This window comes from Harpia harpyja, chromosome 16 (assembly GCF_026419915.1).
Source record: "Harpia harpyja isolate bHarHar1 chromosome 16, bHarHar1 primary haplotype, whole genome shotgun sequence".
Lineage (NCBI taxonomy): Eukaryota > Metazoa > Chordata > Aves > Accipitriformes > Accipitridae > Harpia > Harpia harpyja.
This window is the reverse complement of record NC_068955.1, coordinates 6,960,918-6,978,434: the sequence shown is the minus strand read 5'-3', so window position 1 is coordinate 6,978,434 and position 17,517 is coordinate 6,960,918. Positions and strand designations below refer to the sequence as shown.

The 17,517-nt window shown below is 45.0% G+C and overlaps 1 protein-coding gene across 7 annotated transcripts in view; it reads right to left on the bottom strand.

Annotated features, from left to right (window-relative positions):
• Positions 1-17,517, bottom strand: part of HIVEP3 (HIVEP zinc finger 3) — a 276,534-nt gene that overhangs the window by 238,969 nt on the left and 20,048 nt on the right. Inside the window, exon 1 of one of the 7 annotated variants that reach the window (XM_052811193.1) lies at positions 2,002-2,105. The exons of the other annotated variants lie outside the window; for them this stretch is intronic. The gene's annotated coding sequence lies outside the window, so the exon portion shown is untranslated. Of the gene's footprint in view, positions 1-2,001; positions 2,106-17,517 lie in introns of those variants that run through there. 7 annotated transcript variants of the gene reach the window in all.

Genomic DNA, 17,517 nt, shown 5'->3' with positions numbered 1-17,517 from the left:
ACACTCACTCCATAGAGGAGAGGAAAATTTCTCTGACCAGGAACTCTTCCTCTTGCCTTGGTATGCTGGAAAACCTATTTAACAAGCTCCTGCTAGGCTACAAACAACCCTGTATTCTCCACCGGGAAATAGCACTGGGGGACCTGGAACCATCTAGGAAATTAATATGGAAAATCCTGAGTCAAAAGCAAAACACGGTAAAATTTTCATTCACCAGTGGGACTTGCACCAGGAGTCAGACATGGCAAGACTATTGCATCTTAAGTCTGACTTATTTTTCTGGATCCATGCTAAGGCACCACACTCATCTGCTCACAAGTTTCCCACCAGGAATCCAGGAATCACTTACAAACGCACTTGCAATTACTCTGAAATCGTACTCCCTGTTTTTGCTGCTGGATTCTGCCCAAAAGCTGTAACAACCATCCAGGCACAGCACAGTTAAAAGCCAAAGACAGCTAAAACACACCTGGGTTACATAGGGTTTCTTTTAAAGGAGGCAGCACATTCCAAAGTCATACCAGTTAAAGAGCTTGCTTAGGGCTGTCAGGCACCCCAGTAAAAATGAACAGTGCAAGTGTTTTGGTTTTGATGCTACAGTAAAAAAGTTAAAGTTCCTATCTTCTTGTGCTTATCATTTCTTTGCAGCCCAGGGGCCTCCGCACAGACCACAGGGACCTTAAAAGAAACATGCTCCATTCAGGTGGGCTTACTGCAAAAATGGAAAGGTGTTAAATTTTGTAATGAGGAATTTCTCAGAAACACACTGAAATTCTGAGTACATCAACTGGGAACCCCACATTAGCTCGCTCAGCTCCCAGAAACCATGAAATGTTGCACCAACAAGCAGAAAATTGAGATGACCACGGATTGTTCACACTTCTTCAGCAATTGCAGAGCTTGTTTTAACTTCTATCCCAGCATGGGTATTGCTAACATCCCTATAGCGTATTTGGGGAGTGACAAGGAAGAGCAAGAAAGGAAAAACCCAGATGACCAGTACTGCAAACACAATTGATTTATCAGAAACGGTACCACTGTTTTAAATCAAAGCAGTGAACGGTTACTGTTTTGGCACGCTAGTTTACAATCAAAATCAACAACTGCTTGTAATATCACTGGTGGCCTATAAAAATCCTCTCCAAAACCACTACTGGTCGTCTTCCATCAGTGAAGACTACCATAAGAGCATCCACTCAGGCAGCTTATGCCATTTAGAGTCATACCGGGATAATACTTGGGTTTCAACCACAGGATTTTGTCCCTCCTGAATTTTCCCAATATTTTCAGCAGTGCACTACTTTCTCACAGCAATCTCCGATTTACTCACAGATCCTCAAAACAACTTTTGTACAACTGCTGGGGCTTCAAGCTTTTGGAAAGCCTCAAATCAAGGCACAGCTGTACATATAAAATTACACTTTTCTTTTTTTTTTTTTTTGAAAAGCACAAAAGCACCAAGATCTAAAAATATTTTTGAAGCAAATAAAATAAATCCTCTCCCCATTCCTGAAGACCACCTCTCACCTTTGTTAACAGTTCCCAAACTAAGTTCACCTTCAGCTGCAATGAGAAATATTTGTTACAAAATTAAATAGGAATGAAAATAGGACCTTATAAAGAATTTTCTTCTTGCACTGAGCTACAGGACTTAACACTGGAAAATGTTGCATTTTAGAGAGAAGTAAAAAGTGTCCTTTGAATGAACAGCTGCACTTCACGTCTATGTTTAATTAAAAAACAGCTGGGACAAAAAGTGGCTGCTTATCAAGAGCTAATAACTACATTTCCTACTAATCTACAGAGTGGTCCATCCAGTGGGGCAATCATACATATAAAAATATAGAGACATATATATATATAAAAAAATATATGGCATATATTGGCTTTGGAAAATGGCGTATTCCAAGGAGGAGTCTGTCCCCATGAAGGGCTCTCAGTTGGGCATCTAAACAAGTCTTTAAATAAATGGCATTATCAGAAAATCTGTCCATCTCATACCAGCAACATCCAACCTGCGCAGGCTCCCGTAGCGCGCTGAAGCACCAGGCAGAGAGAGACTGAAAGCAGCATAAAACCCCTCCACCTGCTCCTGCTCTCTGAAGGTACTTGGGCATCCTCCCACTGCCTTACAAAGCCCGATGGGCAATAAACCCCATGCTAGACCTGAAGAAATTAGGAGCAAAGGCTATAAATACAGTGGGAGTAAGGCAGAAGCAAAGAGGCAGCATAACAGGCAGCATTTCAGGCAAAATCCAGTGCTGCACATCTCAGAGGACAGTGGAAATTCCCAGGGTCCGCACAGCTTTGCACCCCACATTTGGCATTGCTGTGGGTGGCTGAGCAGAGGGGTTCAGGGCTCTGCTCCCGGCTCAGCACAACCACCGAGGGTTTCCTCCATAACCTCATTATTACCTTACATTTCTCTACACTTAACGGCTTAAGCCTCTTATCTTCCACATGCTCTGAGTCTATGCAAATAGCACTAATAAAAGCAAAGGATTCTCATTATAGCACAAATCTCTTCTCAGAGCACGGTCGTGGCCCTTTTTTCTCTAAGCACCAGGAACAGCCTGGGAAGACAAAGCAGCACAGCCTCAGAGGACAAAAAAAATGCAAAGACTAGCTAAGATACAGCAAGTAGAGCCTTTTATTCACCTCCTCCAAGGCCAGCAGCTCCATCCCTCAGAGTTCAAGTTCACGTTCAGAGGGATTCCCAGAAGCCAACTAAACCTGCTGGGTATGTTCGAGTAAACGCGTCCCCACTCCTATGATTTAACTTTCAGATCTGAACGGGGCGGGGGGGGGGGGGGGGGGGGAGAAATCCAGCAAAAGCAGACTATACTGTCTTGGTATCCTAAGTCTCAAAGGGCAAGCAGTGAAGGAGTCCATTTTTTCTCCCTGTACTTCCTGCTACCAGCTGTGCATCGCAGCTACAAAACTTATTATCCAACACGACATTACCTCTGACGCTTCAGCTTTGCATCTGCTTTCTGCAGGTCTCTTTTTGGCCTTTAACCTGTGTGCTATCTCTCCACCTTTGATCAAACATCTGGCGAGGTTTAAGGACAATTTATGTACTATGATTGTATTCCAGTGCTAAGCAGATGGAGAATAAAGAAATGTCAATGCAGAAAAGGGAGGGGATTGGGAATCAAACCCTGAATTATCTTCCCAGTTGTGAACCAGTGCATGAGACATCTTTTCTCAGTCTCCCCTTTTCCTATGTAGGTGCCTGTAATGCCAGTATCATGGGCCATGCGCACATGAGAGACAGTATGTCTTAAAATGCACCAAGATCTTCATAAAAGATAATGTCATGCCATGCCAAAAATGTTTTTCCTTTTCTCTTTTCCTACTAATTAGGTGCCTGCTACAAGAAATATCATCCCCAAACTTTTGACTTGCTTCTATTCTCCCAATATTTTCACAGCTCCTGCCCTGAACTTTGCTACCTTAGACAAGCAGTAACTTAACAGCATACCTGCTAACTTCAAACCCCACCAGAGAGGTTTTGCTCTACATTTAGCACCAGCAACACAAGGTAGGGGAAAAAAGGGGGATAGCAAGCACAGAGGAGTAAACCAAGCAAACAGTCTACAAGTATCCAGTTTTATCCTGAAAGCTGTTTCAGTAATACAGAGATACTTAACTGCTGGCTAAGATAGCCTAAAAGACACAAAACTGCCTTTTTCACAGGTTATCAATACACTGCGCTCTGCAGCGGCTTCAAGGGTCAGATGTTCACCACGTTCCCTGCCCATCAATCAGCACTGTGATAATCAGATAATGACAGACTACAAATAACTATCTAAGCTGTTTTGCAGGAAAGTTTTGCACAGATTAAAAAGGACATAACAGCTCCTCGCCAATTAAAGAGGCCAGCAGGGATTTGCAAGCTGTTGCACCGGTCCCTTCCCTCACCGCTGCAGCCTGAAGCTTCACATGAACTCGGGGAACAAGGCAGGGCTCTGCCTGAGAGCCCCCATCTCCTTCGGCTCAGGGACTACAGGGAGATCACAGCACACCAGGGACCCTCCACATCCAAGCACTGCTGAGACCTGCTTCTTCACCACCAACCCAGGATGCTCAGGGCAGCCGTGATGAAAGCTTGCAAACTCACACAGAGCACTTCAGCACTGTTTGCAGAGGGTAGTCGCAGGCTGACACATAGTTTTGGCAAGTTGTAATGCAAAGTATTTCCTAATCCCTTGTTCACTTGCAGTAACCCTGTACAAATCTCAAAATAAAGTTCTTGGCAATCACAAGACCAGCCCCGATCCTGCAGTTTCACTGTCTGGAAGTGGCCAGTGGGACCAGAGAGCCTGGGCAGAGAGCAGCCAGGTCAGCGCAGAGTCTGACATTTACATGTTGTCACAAAATCACTTTGCATTTCATTGAAACCAACAACATGCAGACCAGCGTCCAAGGGATACGCAAGTGCAGTTATATCAAAAAAGAAACCTGTATTTGGTAGATACTATTTTCCCCTTCTTCCCTCCTTCTCCGTGATGTTAGTGTTGTCAGGTGTCCCCACATTCACATGAAACCTTCCAGAGAAACCAGCCTCAGCTATTCTACATCCTACCTCAGATGCAAACAGTATGAGCATCCAAATACTCCTGTTAACACCAACTTACATTAATATAGATCACACAAATATTTCAAAGTATGCCTGCATGCATATTCATCTTTATCTGGATAATGTGTAACACCAGCACAGCAAAGCCCATATCTAATCAGAAATGCTCTATTTGAAAGCACCGAGCTGCCCTTCACACCACACCAGCCAGCATTTGCTCTCCCTCTTTTTTACCTCCCCCCTTCTTTTTTTTAAACACTGTGACTCTTCAAAGAGAATTTTCCACACTTTGGACACATGCTGTGTTTAAAGGCTTGGGAAGCCTTTTTAATTTGAAAAAGGCACCACTGAAAACAGAAACACTTGAAAGGAAAAGCACTCAGGAAATATTAATACAAAAGAGGTGGGATCCATGTGTTTTCCTTTGAAAAGTTCTAATATCTGAAAGCTCAAACATACCTTGATAGACAACAGCAGGTCAGCCAGGATGTATGACACGACATTTCTGTTGCCCACAGGTTCTTTTTTCTTTCTTTTTAAATAACTACGCAATGGTTTAAACTCTAGAGACTACTTACAATCCATACTTAATAAGACTGTCATGTTTGAACAACTGATTATGCAGACTACAAATATGCAAGGATGTATTTAATTATCTGAAATTACAGGGTGGGGGGTTGCATTTTTTAACACATAGTTGGATGTTTTCTTTTTCGAAAGATCTAAAGCCAGTTTACAGTGTAAGAGGAGCCGGGACCAGCCTGGTGCCAGTGAAGACCCTGGAGTGGAGGGATGTAAGTATTTATGAAAAAACTTCACAAAAGTATTCACTTCAAAATTAAGTCTCTAAATCTAAGTCAAAAGCATCTACGTCAAAGCATGGGACACAGCCGTTTGTGCTCATCTAAAGCATTTCTGAGTTAAAAATGCAACTGGAATTAGGTTAAGTGGAGTGCACCCGGATAAGACAGTGGCCAGACCCTTGGGCTCACAACAAGGATTTTGCATAAAGTTTAACTTTAATGACTACAAAAAAACAGGTCTTCTCCTTGGCTCTTTTGCTGGCCAGGTCAACCAAAACTTGGCACCTTTGCTGGCAACAAGAGGCTGTTTCCCTCAGACCTCGATGCTTTGGAGATGCCTGGATGTCTCAAGCTCAAGGACCAGACCAAACCTAGCACTGCTCACTTTGTGAGATGCAACAAGATGATGGAGCCAAGGTACAGGCCATGTGGTTGCTCCACTATACGTGTGCCGACCCGCTTTGAGGAAAAGCTGGGGGAGAAGGCGGGGGGGGGGGGGGAATGAAAATTCAGCCATTCACAGTTTCTTTCTAGATTCAAAATGCTATTCCAGCAAATGACAGGTCACGCAGGACTTTCAAGACTGAAATGCTTCTGTAACTCAAGTATCTCCCTACTGCCTTTCTCATACATTTACACCCTGAAATGTTATTCCCAACAACATGTCAACAGTTTCTCAATATTGCTGAAACCACAAATTTACACCAGTTATTTTCTCAAATTTGTCCAGTGTCCTTCCAGACTAACACAAAACACCTACCACCTGGTGAGTCTCGCTCGGAGGAACAATGAAGGATTCCTCATCAGCACGCTGCAAAGGACAAATTCCACATCTCACAGTGCCTCAAAAAGCTGCAATCAGTCACATTGTCATCAGGAAACGTGGCATGCCTTCAGCTTCCGAAATCATGCCGCGCTCTTTGTATTGCACACCATTAGCTCCAAGATAATAAATAATGACAATGCATAGCACTGACATAACACTTCTATTCTTGGAGCACAAAACACTTTATGAACGCATGCAAACATCATTAATGCAATTTTGCAAGTGGGAAAACTGCATGGAGAGCTTCAGTTATTTTTTTTCCTGAAGTCCTACAGAGACTGAAGTGGTAGAAAGTTGTTCCTTTAACCCAGTCCTATGGTGTATTTAGGTGCAGAAAAGCCAACAGTGTAGCTAACTGCTCAGTTGAGGTTGGCTGGCTAGAAGGTGTGAAAGTTTCTCTCTCTCCCATATTTCATTTGCCACTTCAGATCCAGCCAAAGCCAGCAGCGGATGCGGTTTGAAAGCTCCTGTGCAAGCATTCAATGCTTCTCAGAGCCGTCATCCACATCACGAGTATCCAAACAAAACAAACCCACCCAGTGGAGCTGCAGGGGCTGTGTTTCCTCCTCGTGAGCCCAGACAACGGTCCCTTGACGTGAAATACTGACAAGCAAAGGTGCATGAGAAGTATTCCTGCCAGGGTCCATACTCCTTGGGTCCATACCCAGAGCTGGCTCCCCAACCAAAAATTAAACCCTTTGCTTCCCAGCACTGAGATCCAAGCAGCATCCCCAAGCAACAGCTCATCAAGCAGCTAAAAAATTATGGGCTTAAATGTCACCAGGATGTTTCTCCAGAAACACACCCAGGTGAGAAAAGCGATGGACTACGTCAGGAGGCCGTCTCCTTGAAGCTTTAGACTAAGCTGCCTTTCTGCAGCTGAGCTCCCCCATCTCCATGGTGGAAAGGAGAGTAACACCAAAGCAAACAAACCAGAAGAATACACAGGATTAAAGAGGAAATAATATTCCCCAAACAAATGGGGATGTATGATTTCTGGCAATGGAGACAGAGGGTATTTTGTTCCTTCTCCATGAGAAACATCTAGGTGCAAGTTGGTCTGTAGAAGATCAGGAAAACTCACTGTGCTCAGCACTGTGAGTGGACTTACCAGACATATCATGTGCTGGGCAATTATTAACTTTTATGTTAATTCAAGAAGAATACATAACACTTGCACATACATCAGCATGAAACAGGTATTAATGCATTAGCTTTGGCAGGAACGCCCATGGCAATTTAAGCAAGCACAAAGAATGCCTGTATGGCAGAGAAAATAACAACCAAAAATCACAGCAATACATACATTGTGGGGGGGGAACACATGACACCACAGAATAAAGTAAAATCTGCAAGGCAAAGCACACCAGATAAACCAGTTTGAATTAACAATACAGAACTGAAGAAGGGCTCTCCAGCGGTTGAGCAAGCAGCCTGGCTAGTGGCTTAAATAGTATAGGCTGCACAATTTATTTTTAAGCCAATAAAGAAAAACAAATCTGCTGCCCAAATAAACCAGAACACATTTATACACTTAGAGCAGCATCTCAAGCTGACAAAATTGGAGCTAAATATTATGTACACCAGGCATGCAAACAACACCCCCCTGTTTCCTATCGTTTGGCCTCCCCACGTTGGTTGTCAAGATGAGGTGACACTGATGTGTCACCCCAGTCTCACCCCAGGCTCTGTCCTGGCTCAGGACCATGCCACATAAGGCTGCAGCCAAGCTCCTTGCAGCCTGTGCGGGGCAGGTGTTGAGCTGCAACACAGCACGGGGTCTTCTCCCATCGTGATGCACAGGAGCAACGTTGCAGAAGAGGAGCTGGCCTTGGAGAGCTGCCTCCAGATGATCCAGCTGCTGAGTCGGACACCTCCCCATGCAAGTGGGTGCTTCTCCGCATCCAGCAAGACAGAGGGAAAAAACAAGGATGCAGCAACGATTACATGGGTTACTTATTCCCTGTCAAATGCTCTGTGATAAAGAAATGAATTCTATCTTAGCCAAAATGCAACGGCTCAGTTTGTTAACGCCAAAACGCATCCATCCTCCACACGCTGATTGCATTCAGACGTCCACAGGCAGCCTATTGTCCTTCTATTTTATATTTTTGCAAGAGTTGGGCAGAGTTTAATTAACCAACCAGGCGGAATATGGAATAAACAAGCCAAACTGCAAGAGAGCAACTCCAGGGCAGGCTGCAAGTATAGAGCCACTGAGCTAGTGAGCAGCATCTGGCACCAAGACTTTACATAAAACTTTTAAAGGAGTGAAGCTTCAGCCAGCAAAGTTTCCTTCCTTAAAAAAAAAAAAAAGTCAGAAGTAGATTAAGGGAAGGCCCAGAAAAACCAGAATCTCTTGTAAAAAAAGCTTTGCAGAAATGGAAAAATCTGATAAATGCTTGCTGTATCCTTGGAACTTATTTTCAGTGGTTTAGTGAGAGGGATATTTTCCAGCTTTGAGAGGCTTGCAGTTTTTATTACCTCAAGACTAATTTTTGCTCTGTATAAAATGACAGGAATCTCTCAAATATTAGTGAAACTGCATTAAAGCTTCCCTTGTCACCTAAGGAAGTTGGTGCGGTTTTCTTTTTTTAAAAAAGGGCACTTCCACTTCTGGATTAAAAAAGAAATAATATCAACATGCAGTTTCCTTTATGTACTAATGCACTAGACATCCAAATGATCCACAGACTACCTCCATGGGTTCATTTCTTCTTCAAACAATGTTGGATACATGCAGGTGGGTATTCCCTGATACAAAAATCTTCCCGTTTACCTGGGGGTGCTGCGGGTCCCACAGCCATCGTACACAGGCATTTTTCAGAAAAGGACCGTAAGCACAGCGCGGCGGATAAAGCACTTCATGGAGCTGTTATTTCCTCCTCTGTTCATGCACACTCCCATTACAGTGAAGAATTATTTTACTAGGCAGATGATTTTTCCATCTTGTCCTGAGCATTGGCAATCTGGGCAGAGCTAATTCTACCTGCAAGGTTTTTTGGTGCAAGGGACCTCATCTCCAACCTCTCAGATTTATGCCGCCCTTTGGTGTTTCGGCTGTTTCGAAAGACCACAAGCAGAGATTCAAGTGCCAACATAGTTAGCTTTCAAGGACCCATACCAAGACTGTTATTTTGCAGTGGAGCTGGGGACAGAAACAGGGTGATGGGGTGATATTCCCTTTGCAGACTGACCTGCAGGAGACCTGAAAATTCTCCTTTGCATCAGCTAGAGCTTTTTCCCTTGTCCTGCCATTGCTTTCACACAGGGAAAATTTAATAACCCAGCTCTTTGGTGAAAAATGCAAGACTTCTGTCTTCTTCAATCTGTGTGGAAAAAGCCCCCAATTTGAATGAACCCAGCACTTGGAAGAGGCGTTTCTTCCTATTTACCCTCCTGAGAAATGCTGCTCAATGATATGTCAGGGGGACTGCTGGGGATTCCTGGTATTTTTGCAAACAGAAGGTGCATGAATTCAGTAAAGGGCGACTCCTTCAAAATTGTTTCCTCTCCACCCAGCTCCATTTCAAGCCCCACCTGTTGGACCTGGAGCCAGCTGTTCCTTGAACTGGGATTTCTACAGACTTTGTGACTTTTTCATAGCAGAGAATTTGGGATAAACAGCATGCAAATGACTGCTCTCAGAAGACCAGTGACAGAAGAGTTCATGGCTTCTCACCTTTCCCCCATCTGCTACAAAAGGAAGGGGAAAAGGGAGAGAGGTCAAAACAGCAATTGTTCACCACCAGCCTCTCAATCCCGCTGGAAAGGAGGAGCGGAGCGGCTGCAGCCTGGCAGCCCTGAGGGCCAAGAGTGTCAATGTTGTCAAGGGCTGCACCACCATCTGAGCCATCTCCTCCTACAGCTTCTCTGCAGGTTGGTCTCAAGGCAAGGCAGGATGCTTTGCAGTGCTGGTAAAGGGCACCAGCTGATGGCTGCCGTCACCTTCTGTGCTGTAAAAACTCAGTATGGAAATGCAAGACTGAAGATGTGACGATACCACGGATATCTGCAGGGTTGACTGTTAGATTTTCTTTTTTTTCTTAAGTAAGAAAACTAGGAAAATATTGAAAAGCATTGCATTTTCATTTGGCAAGGAATTGTTCTTATGGTCCATCAAGACACATAAAAGTTCTTCCACCGGCTTTCACAGAAAACCCCAAACCAGATCATATAAACTCTTACAAAAAGGTTTCTGTTTAAGCAAGCATACCGGAGGATGATGCACACATGGAAAGGCTATCACTTTTGTATTCAGAAGCTTCCACTGAAGGAGATAAGAAAACTCATTGTGGAGACACCTTAATAACAATCCCCACCACATGCAAGTCCAGTAGTTTCAATATAATTAAAACATCAGGGTTGCAGCATAACTAAATGTTTTAAAGAAAAAAGTGTTTTTCAAATAGCTCACAAGATCCACAAAACCCAATTCCATGTAGTCATTCCTCTTATCAGGGTAGGCTTTAGCTTGCCCTATTTCATTAACACATTTAAATTACACAAGCTGTAATTTATATACAGGACATTCTGCTAGAATTTCAAGACATTACAACGGCAAATAACCTCCACTATATTCACAGCTGCTCCATCTCTAAATCCACCCTGGTTGTGTGTATCTCTCACATACTATTACCTCTTAGTTAATCTGAACTAACAAAGGCAACTCTAACATCAGGGAAGATAAAAGCCTTGCTGTTGGATGGGATTGGAGCAACTTCTTAGGGATCTGCTCTTCCTCTGTCCCCTGCCTCTTCCCCAGTTCCAGTCTGCACTAAAATGGCAAAAGATTTAGCCTGACTTCATTGACACTTTTTCCTTCGTATATACCACACTTTTTCATGGAGCAAAGCCGCTATATAGTGAAAGAAATGCCTTTAAAAGGAAGAGCCAGATGAACCTGAGTAATCAGCTCACCAGCAGACTCTCTAACAGTGCCTTTGCTTTTACTTTTCAAGGTATGCAACTTTTCAGGAGATACTAAAAATAAACCTCGAGCAGAAAAATAAATCACTAACTTCTAAGTCAGCACTTAGAAGATGAAAAGAGCACTGACTCAACTCCCGTAGTACCCAGAGACCTGAGGATATTCAGACTGCACAGAGATCCCAGAGCAACGCCAAGGCGTGGAATCAGGAATTACACAGCAGGCAGTGGTATCCTCATAAAATCACGCTGCATCATGCAAATTGAGACACCTCAGGTAACATTTATGTCTCTCTCTCTTTCCAGTTCTTTATGCAAAATCCAAAAGATTAGCTTGAGCTTGTTGTGACAATTCACTTTTCCAAAAAAGTCAATACATAAATTCAAGGTATTTACTGCATTTGTTCTTTAAATGATGTACTTTGATCTCCACCCTGATAACAAGCAAGTAATTGAGGCTAGCCTAAAGCACAATGCCAGCATGTTATTCTGCAGCCCAGCACAGAAAGCCAGCAGCTTGGTGTATTTGGCATTCCTACATCCCTCACTACTGAACAGAGAACATAACATGACTCTTATGGGTTGGGGAGTCCAGAAAGGAGACACTCCAGCATCCAGACTCTTGGCTTCAGCACGCAGCTCTCCCAAACTCTGCAAGTGCTGCATCTCTTCTCATTTTTCTAAAAAAGCAATTCTCACTCAATCTAATTATTTTTAAAAATGCAACTTGTTAAAATGCAAAGAAGCTGAGCTCAGCTTTCGACTTCAACACCTCTTGCAGCACTTGTAACAAGGATTGCATAGAGGGGGCATATCTCTGCAAAGACCCCAGGACCAGTTGGGACATAAGCATCACCATGGCTGGCTGGAAGAGAAACATGGCTTTGGCCTGTCCAGCAGGCAGATGCTCCTGGATGTCAGGAGCAGCCTTCACAGAGTAGGAGCTGGAAGGGAACTCAGTGTTATTCCCTGAGGCAAAAAAAAGGTAAATAGGCACCAAATCATGAGTCTAAACCATTGAGTCTATAAGCTTGCCTCTTCCACTGGACCAGGGCCTCACACGGCTGGGACAGAGAAGGCTTACGCCACTCTTGAGCTTCGCAAAGTCTTGGGGGTAAGCAAAGAACTGAACACAGCTCCCTAAAACAGCAGTCCCAGCTCCCACCCACCCAGCCGGGAGGAATGTCTCAAATTAGGGGCATCTATAGCTTACGATAAAAAAATGGCCACATGTCATCATTTAGCAGTTCATGGTCAGTATTTCACGAATTATGACCAGAACCGTCGGCACAACTTGGTTCTTGCAGCCAGGGATAAGGAAGCAAAACCCACACAACTCTTCTGAAGTTCAGAGACAAATCTGTTTGCTCCCACTCCTCTCTTCCCAGCTGAAAGATCGTGGTTACGCAGAGCTGCCTGTTTAGGAGCAAGGTGTGACAGACAAAAAGCTTGTCTGAGACCAAGCTTTGCTGAGACAAACTCCAAAACCATCAGATCTTGATTAAGTACGTCTCTACAGAAAAGCAGCCTCCTTTTCCAAATAATATAATAGCAGTTGTGGGGACTGCATGCCCCAAGATACTCACACTGTAGTCACTGGTCTGCATTCTGACTAGCTCTAAAGTCATCCATAATTATTCCTATTAAATGCACATTTGATCATTTATACAATGAATTTGGCAAGTCCCAAATTCAACCCCATCATTATAAATTCACTACTGTGCTTTACGCTGGACTATGAACTCTAAGACAAGACTGTCTCTCATTATGATGATGTAGGTATGCCCTTAATCTCCTCTTGGTAAGGAAATTGCTCCATTCTCATCACTGTAATAGCTGGTCATCACATTTATCCTAATTTGAATTCATCTTCCTGGACAGAGGGAACCAGAACTTTGTACAAAAGCAGCTGAGATCCACCAGTGCTTCCTCTCCCATCACAATCCTCCCTTCCGTCCACAAAGGCACCTAATGTACTGTCCATGTATCTCCCCAGGGTATTCCTCATACTTGCTCCAATATCAACGTAACAGAGAAGCTCAGCCCACGACTGATCTTCAGGGGACTCCTTTCGCAGCCTCTCCTACCTTGCTAGTTCTCTGTGAGATAATCTCCATTCTCTTTGGTGTATAATTCTCCATGTGACACTGTGTCAAACACTTCCAGAAATCTGGAGTGTTGAGACCCAAAGTGCTTCCCTTGTCTGAAAAATCAGCTTTCTCAGCAATTGGGATAACCTAGTTTTATCTTGTGTTTAATTATGTAATAAAATAAGATAATAATCTGATAGACATCACTTAGACTTTCACCTTACCAGTAAACTGTGATGCAGTTTGGTTGACTCTGCTGAAGGTCTTAAGAAAGCCAGTGGATAGATAACATGATAAAAGTGAAAACCTCAAACATGCTCCAATGGTCACTTTGTCCTTACAAGTTGATGGCCAAATGCAAACTTTTGGGAAAAGACAGACAGCAAAGAAGATTCTAAGAAATACGTCTGGGGAAGGGGCAGGTGATAGTGGGATTTCTCACGTCCCATATTAAAACTGTGCAGGAAATACAGGAAGGATAGCATCCCGTATGTTTTCAATACAACTCACAGTCTGAAATACAGGAAATCTCACGTTACACGGATGTCTAGCAACCCTACCTCATGGAACACCGTGGGAGCTGGACCAGAGCCTGAATTCCTCCTCTGCTTCCAGCTGATATTACACACATTGAGAGCACACTGGTCAGATCTCAGAGGGTACCAATGCTCAAGCCTCAGCCTGAAAATGGTGGATAAGATCTACTGCGGTACTGCATCCCTTCAGTTGCATCTAATACTTTATTAAGGCTCCAGGCAGGAGGAGGCTCCCAGGCTCATATAACATGTGGGGGATGCTCTTTACAAGTCCAGCAACCGAGGAGAGGAAAAAAGTGGCAACAAACTCCAGGCCAGGCCATGCCAAGCACCTCCTTAGAGCCTCAAGCAGGTAGTTCACAACAACACGAATCAGCATGTTGAGAAAGGACAGGGAGTGTCATGCTGCCCAAACAGGGGATCTCTTCCAGCTGGCTGCATAAATCACCCTGGTCTAGTCCTTGATGCTGTGTGCTAATGCTCCCAGCCATTTCATCAACCTCCTTCGCTTGCATTGAACAAAATAACATTAGCACAGTGCAATGACATCATATCCAGGTGATGCATCTGCCCACAATTACCTCTGGTGAGGTTACTGGAGTCCCACTGGAGAGGTTTGTTCTGCTAGGATAACAGAGCTGTCTGGGCAAGCTGACGGTAGCTTGATCTTTACTGCAGATCCCTCTGTGTTTTCTTAGGATTCCTGCTATTAGCAAGAGCAGTACAGAGATGTTTTCATAAGGCAAGGAAAGCACATGATTAAAAGAAGAAAAAGTCTCTGATCTTCTCTGAGCAGAATGTTTGGCATTGCTTGCTCTTGCAAATTATTCAGCATAGCATTGAGTCCCTAGTAGCACATAGAGCTCCTTGCGACCACTTCAGCGAGCTGGTCTGCTAGGACACAGCATAGATTTAGGAGATTAAGAGATGTTAATATGATTAAGAGAAAAATACAGCTGTTACGGATGTGGACAGCTTCATGAGGAAGGGGGACAGTGATACTCTCAGTGCAAAATATTGCACTTGTAGTGTCAGCCATGGCTTGGGCTGCCCCTCCACGCAGTGCACCAAGCACCAGGACTACGCACTGCCCATCCATCTTGCATGATCCTGAAATGCAGGTGTTGAAGGGAGGGTGAAGTGGGCTTTCCTGGTGTCTGCTAATCTCTACCAAGAAACCAAAAAGATCAGAATTAATCACTGTTGGGATAAAGAGAGAGTAGGAGTCAAGGTGAAAGCCACTCATGAGGTGCTCTACTTTAACACCTACAGGACCAACTTCATAGCTCTCTGGCCAAGAAAATATAAAGCAAATGGACAGAGAATATTTAAAATAGAGCTACTTCCCTTTTCTGAGATCTTTCAGGAAACAAGATACAAACTGAACTTCAAGAACATGAGTTTCCTCAAAGGGAAACAGGAGGGACCTTGAGAGCCCATCACGCAGCAGTATCCCCGGAGGGCAGGCTTCAAGGACAGCCTTGGGGCCAAACCCTTGCATCAGGGATGCCCTTTACTCTAACCAACCGAATTTCCTAGTGGACAGCAGGCATTAAAAGGAAAAGGCGGCACTGCTAAAGGTCCTGTCTCACAGCTGCGGCCATAAGGAAGAGCACGGGTGGGCTTGCCCTGTTCCTCACCGCCCCAGATGTGCAGAGAGCTGGGTGATAAGGATATCCAGACAGATGCAGTCTCGGCAGACACTGCCAACAGAAAGAAGCCGGTCCCACATGTGAAGGGATAAATGCTCATCACTGAAATGAAAGACACATGCAATCACTCAGGGACAAGCCCCCCACTTCTCAGCAGATTGCACAGCACATTAAAAACAGTGATCGCAAACAGATCTGGCTCCTAGTTACCCCAGTGCAAGCTAAGGGTCAGCCTATGGCAGTTTAGTTTCTTAGGAGTTACCCCAACATAAGAAAGCAGGATTTGTGCTGTGCCCTGCCCCCACCCGATTAGGGTGTGAAAGGAGCCACAGAGCCAGAACACATCCACCCTGCAGGATGGATCATACAGGCGCTGCTCAGGCAGGGATGGGATGCTGCCAACTGAAAGCAAGGGACAGAAGGGGAAAAACGGCAGCAAGTTGCAGCGATCCAACAGCAATTCCAGGGAAAAGACACCTGAACCCAGCAAGCCTTGAGGGGAATTCTTGTCAGCATGGGGAAGCATGCCCTGGTACCCCTCTCTTATGCTCAGGAGCCAAGAAAAACATGTGCTGTGAAAACAGACGCTGTGACAGTCACACCTGTGAGCTCTCCTTTGCACAACCCAGCTCTCCCCAGGGAGCCCTGCCAGCCACCCGGCCCATCCCACTGCAGCACCCCGGTCTCGGCTCTCCTCCCTGGTGTCTCCAAAGAGCTTGGCCCCGTAGAAGATTGTCCTTCAGCAGTTTGCAGCCGCTTGAAAACTTCAAGCCTCTTTCAGCAGTAATTTCCATCAATTATGGCTGTGCTACTCAGTCCCTTCTCTACCAAGATACCCTTAAACACCTCCTTTTCAGTGCTCTCCTCAGCTGTCCTGCCTGCAGAGTCCCCTGTAAGCTCTCCCCATGTGCTGTGTCCCACAGACACCCCAGGGCCCTGGGGCTCCTTGTCCTCTCTCTCCCTGGCCATACTGTTCCTCTCGTTTCCAACCCTGCCATTTGACATCACCTTGAAGAGAATTCTCGGTTCCTAGCAAATCCACCCATATCCCCATACCAATCCATCTTTCCCCATACCAACCATTTCATCACTTGATGACTGAAAGTTACTTCGACTAGAACCGAAACCAAGTCTAGCCAATACCTCCAAACAACCACTGCGACCTCCAGGCAGGTTATTTCAGCTTTATCAACTTTCTGTCTTGAAACAATGCTGGCAGCAAATCCTATCTGTGATTTTTAAAGACAGCAAAGCTTCTTCAATGACTCAGCCACTTATTTTTCAGGTGATAAACCCTGAGCATCTACGCATGTCTCCCCACATCCACATCCTGCAAACTGGAGTGCCCACCGCAAATCTACACCTAGCCACCACCACAAAAAACCCAAAAGCAAGCCCTGCTGTGCTACTGCATAGCTGAGTCGGCAGCTGATGCTCGCAGACCTCTGTAGAGAAGATGTGCAGAACTGCACCCTCCGAACTCCGCACCCACCCAGCGCCCTGCTGTGCACGCCACGGCTGCATCAGTGCAGCGGTTGCATAAAGGAGCCGCTTTTCCTCCTCTCGGTTTTTCTACCCTTGCAAGAAACCTTATTCATTTTTGCAGTCAGTCACCTGATGAACTGAGAGTGAAACTCCCGCATCAGGCAGGTTTCAACATCTCCATGTACCAGACATGGGTCTGGCTCTGCGGTGAGGAAAGCAAAAGCAAGAAAATTTCTCACCCATTCAAGCTATCCTTAACTCTCCTATTAGGGCTTTTAGGCTTAATGGCAAAGGAGGAGGAAGAAAGAAAAAAGCAGACACCAGCAGCAAGGCAGCCCCATCCTGGGCAGCCCCGCAGAGGCAGGGAGCAGCCGGCACTCGCTGCTGCTGCTGCTGCTGCTGCTGCGCAATAGAGCCAGGGCCAAGAGAAAGCCAAAGGCAGCACTGCTGCCCGTCACAGCCAGCGGTGTGGTTCGCAGGCACAGAGCCAGGCAAGGGGGTCTGCGAAGCACAACAGGGAGGGAAAGTGGGAAGGAGGGAGAGAAAAACAAAAAACCCGAATTCTCCCCCCAACACCCCTGCACTGGAACCTAATAACAGCAGCAGTCTGCATG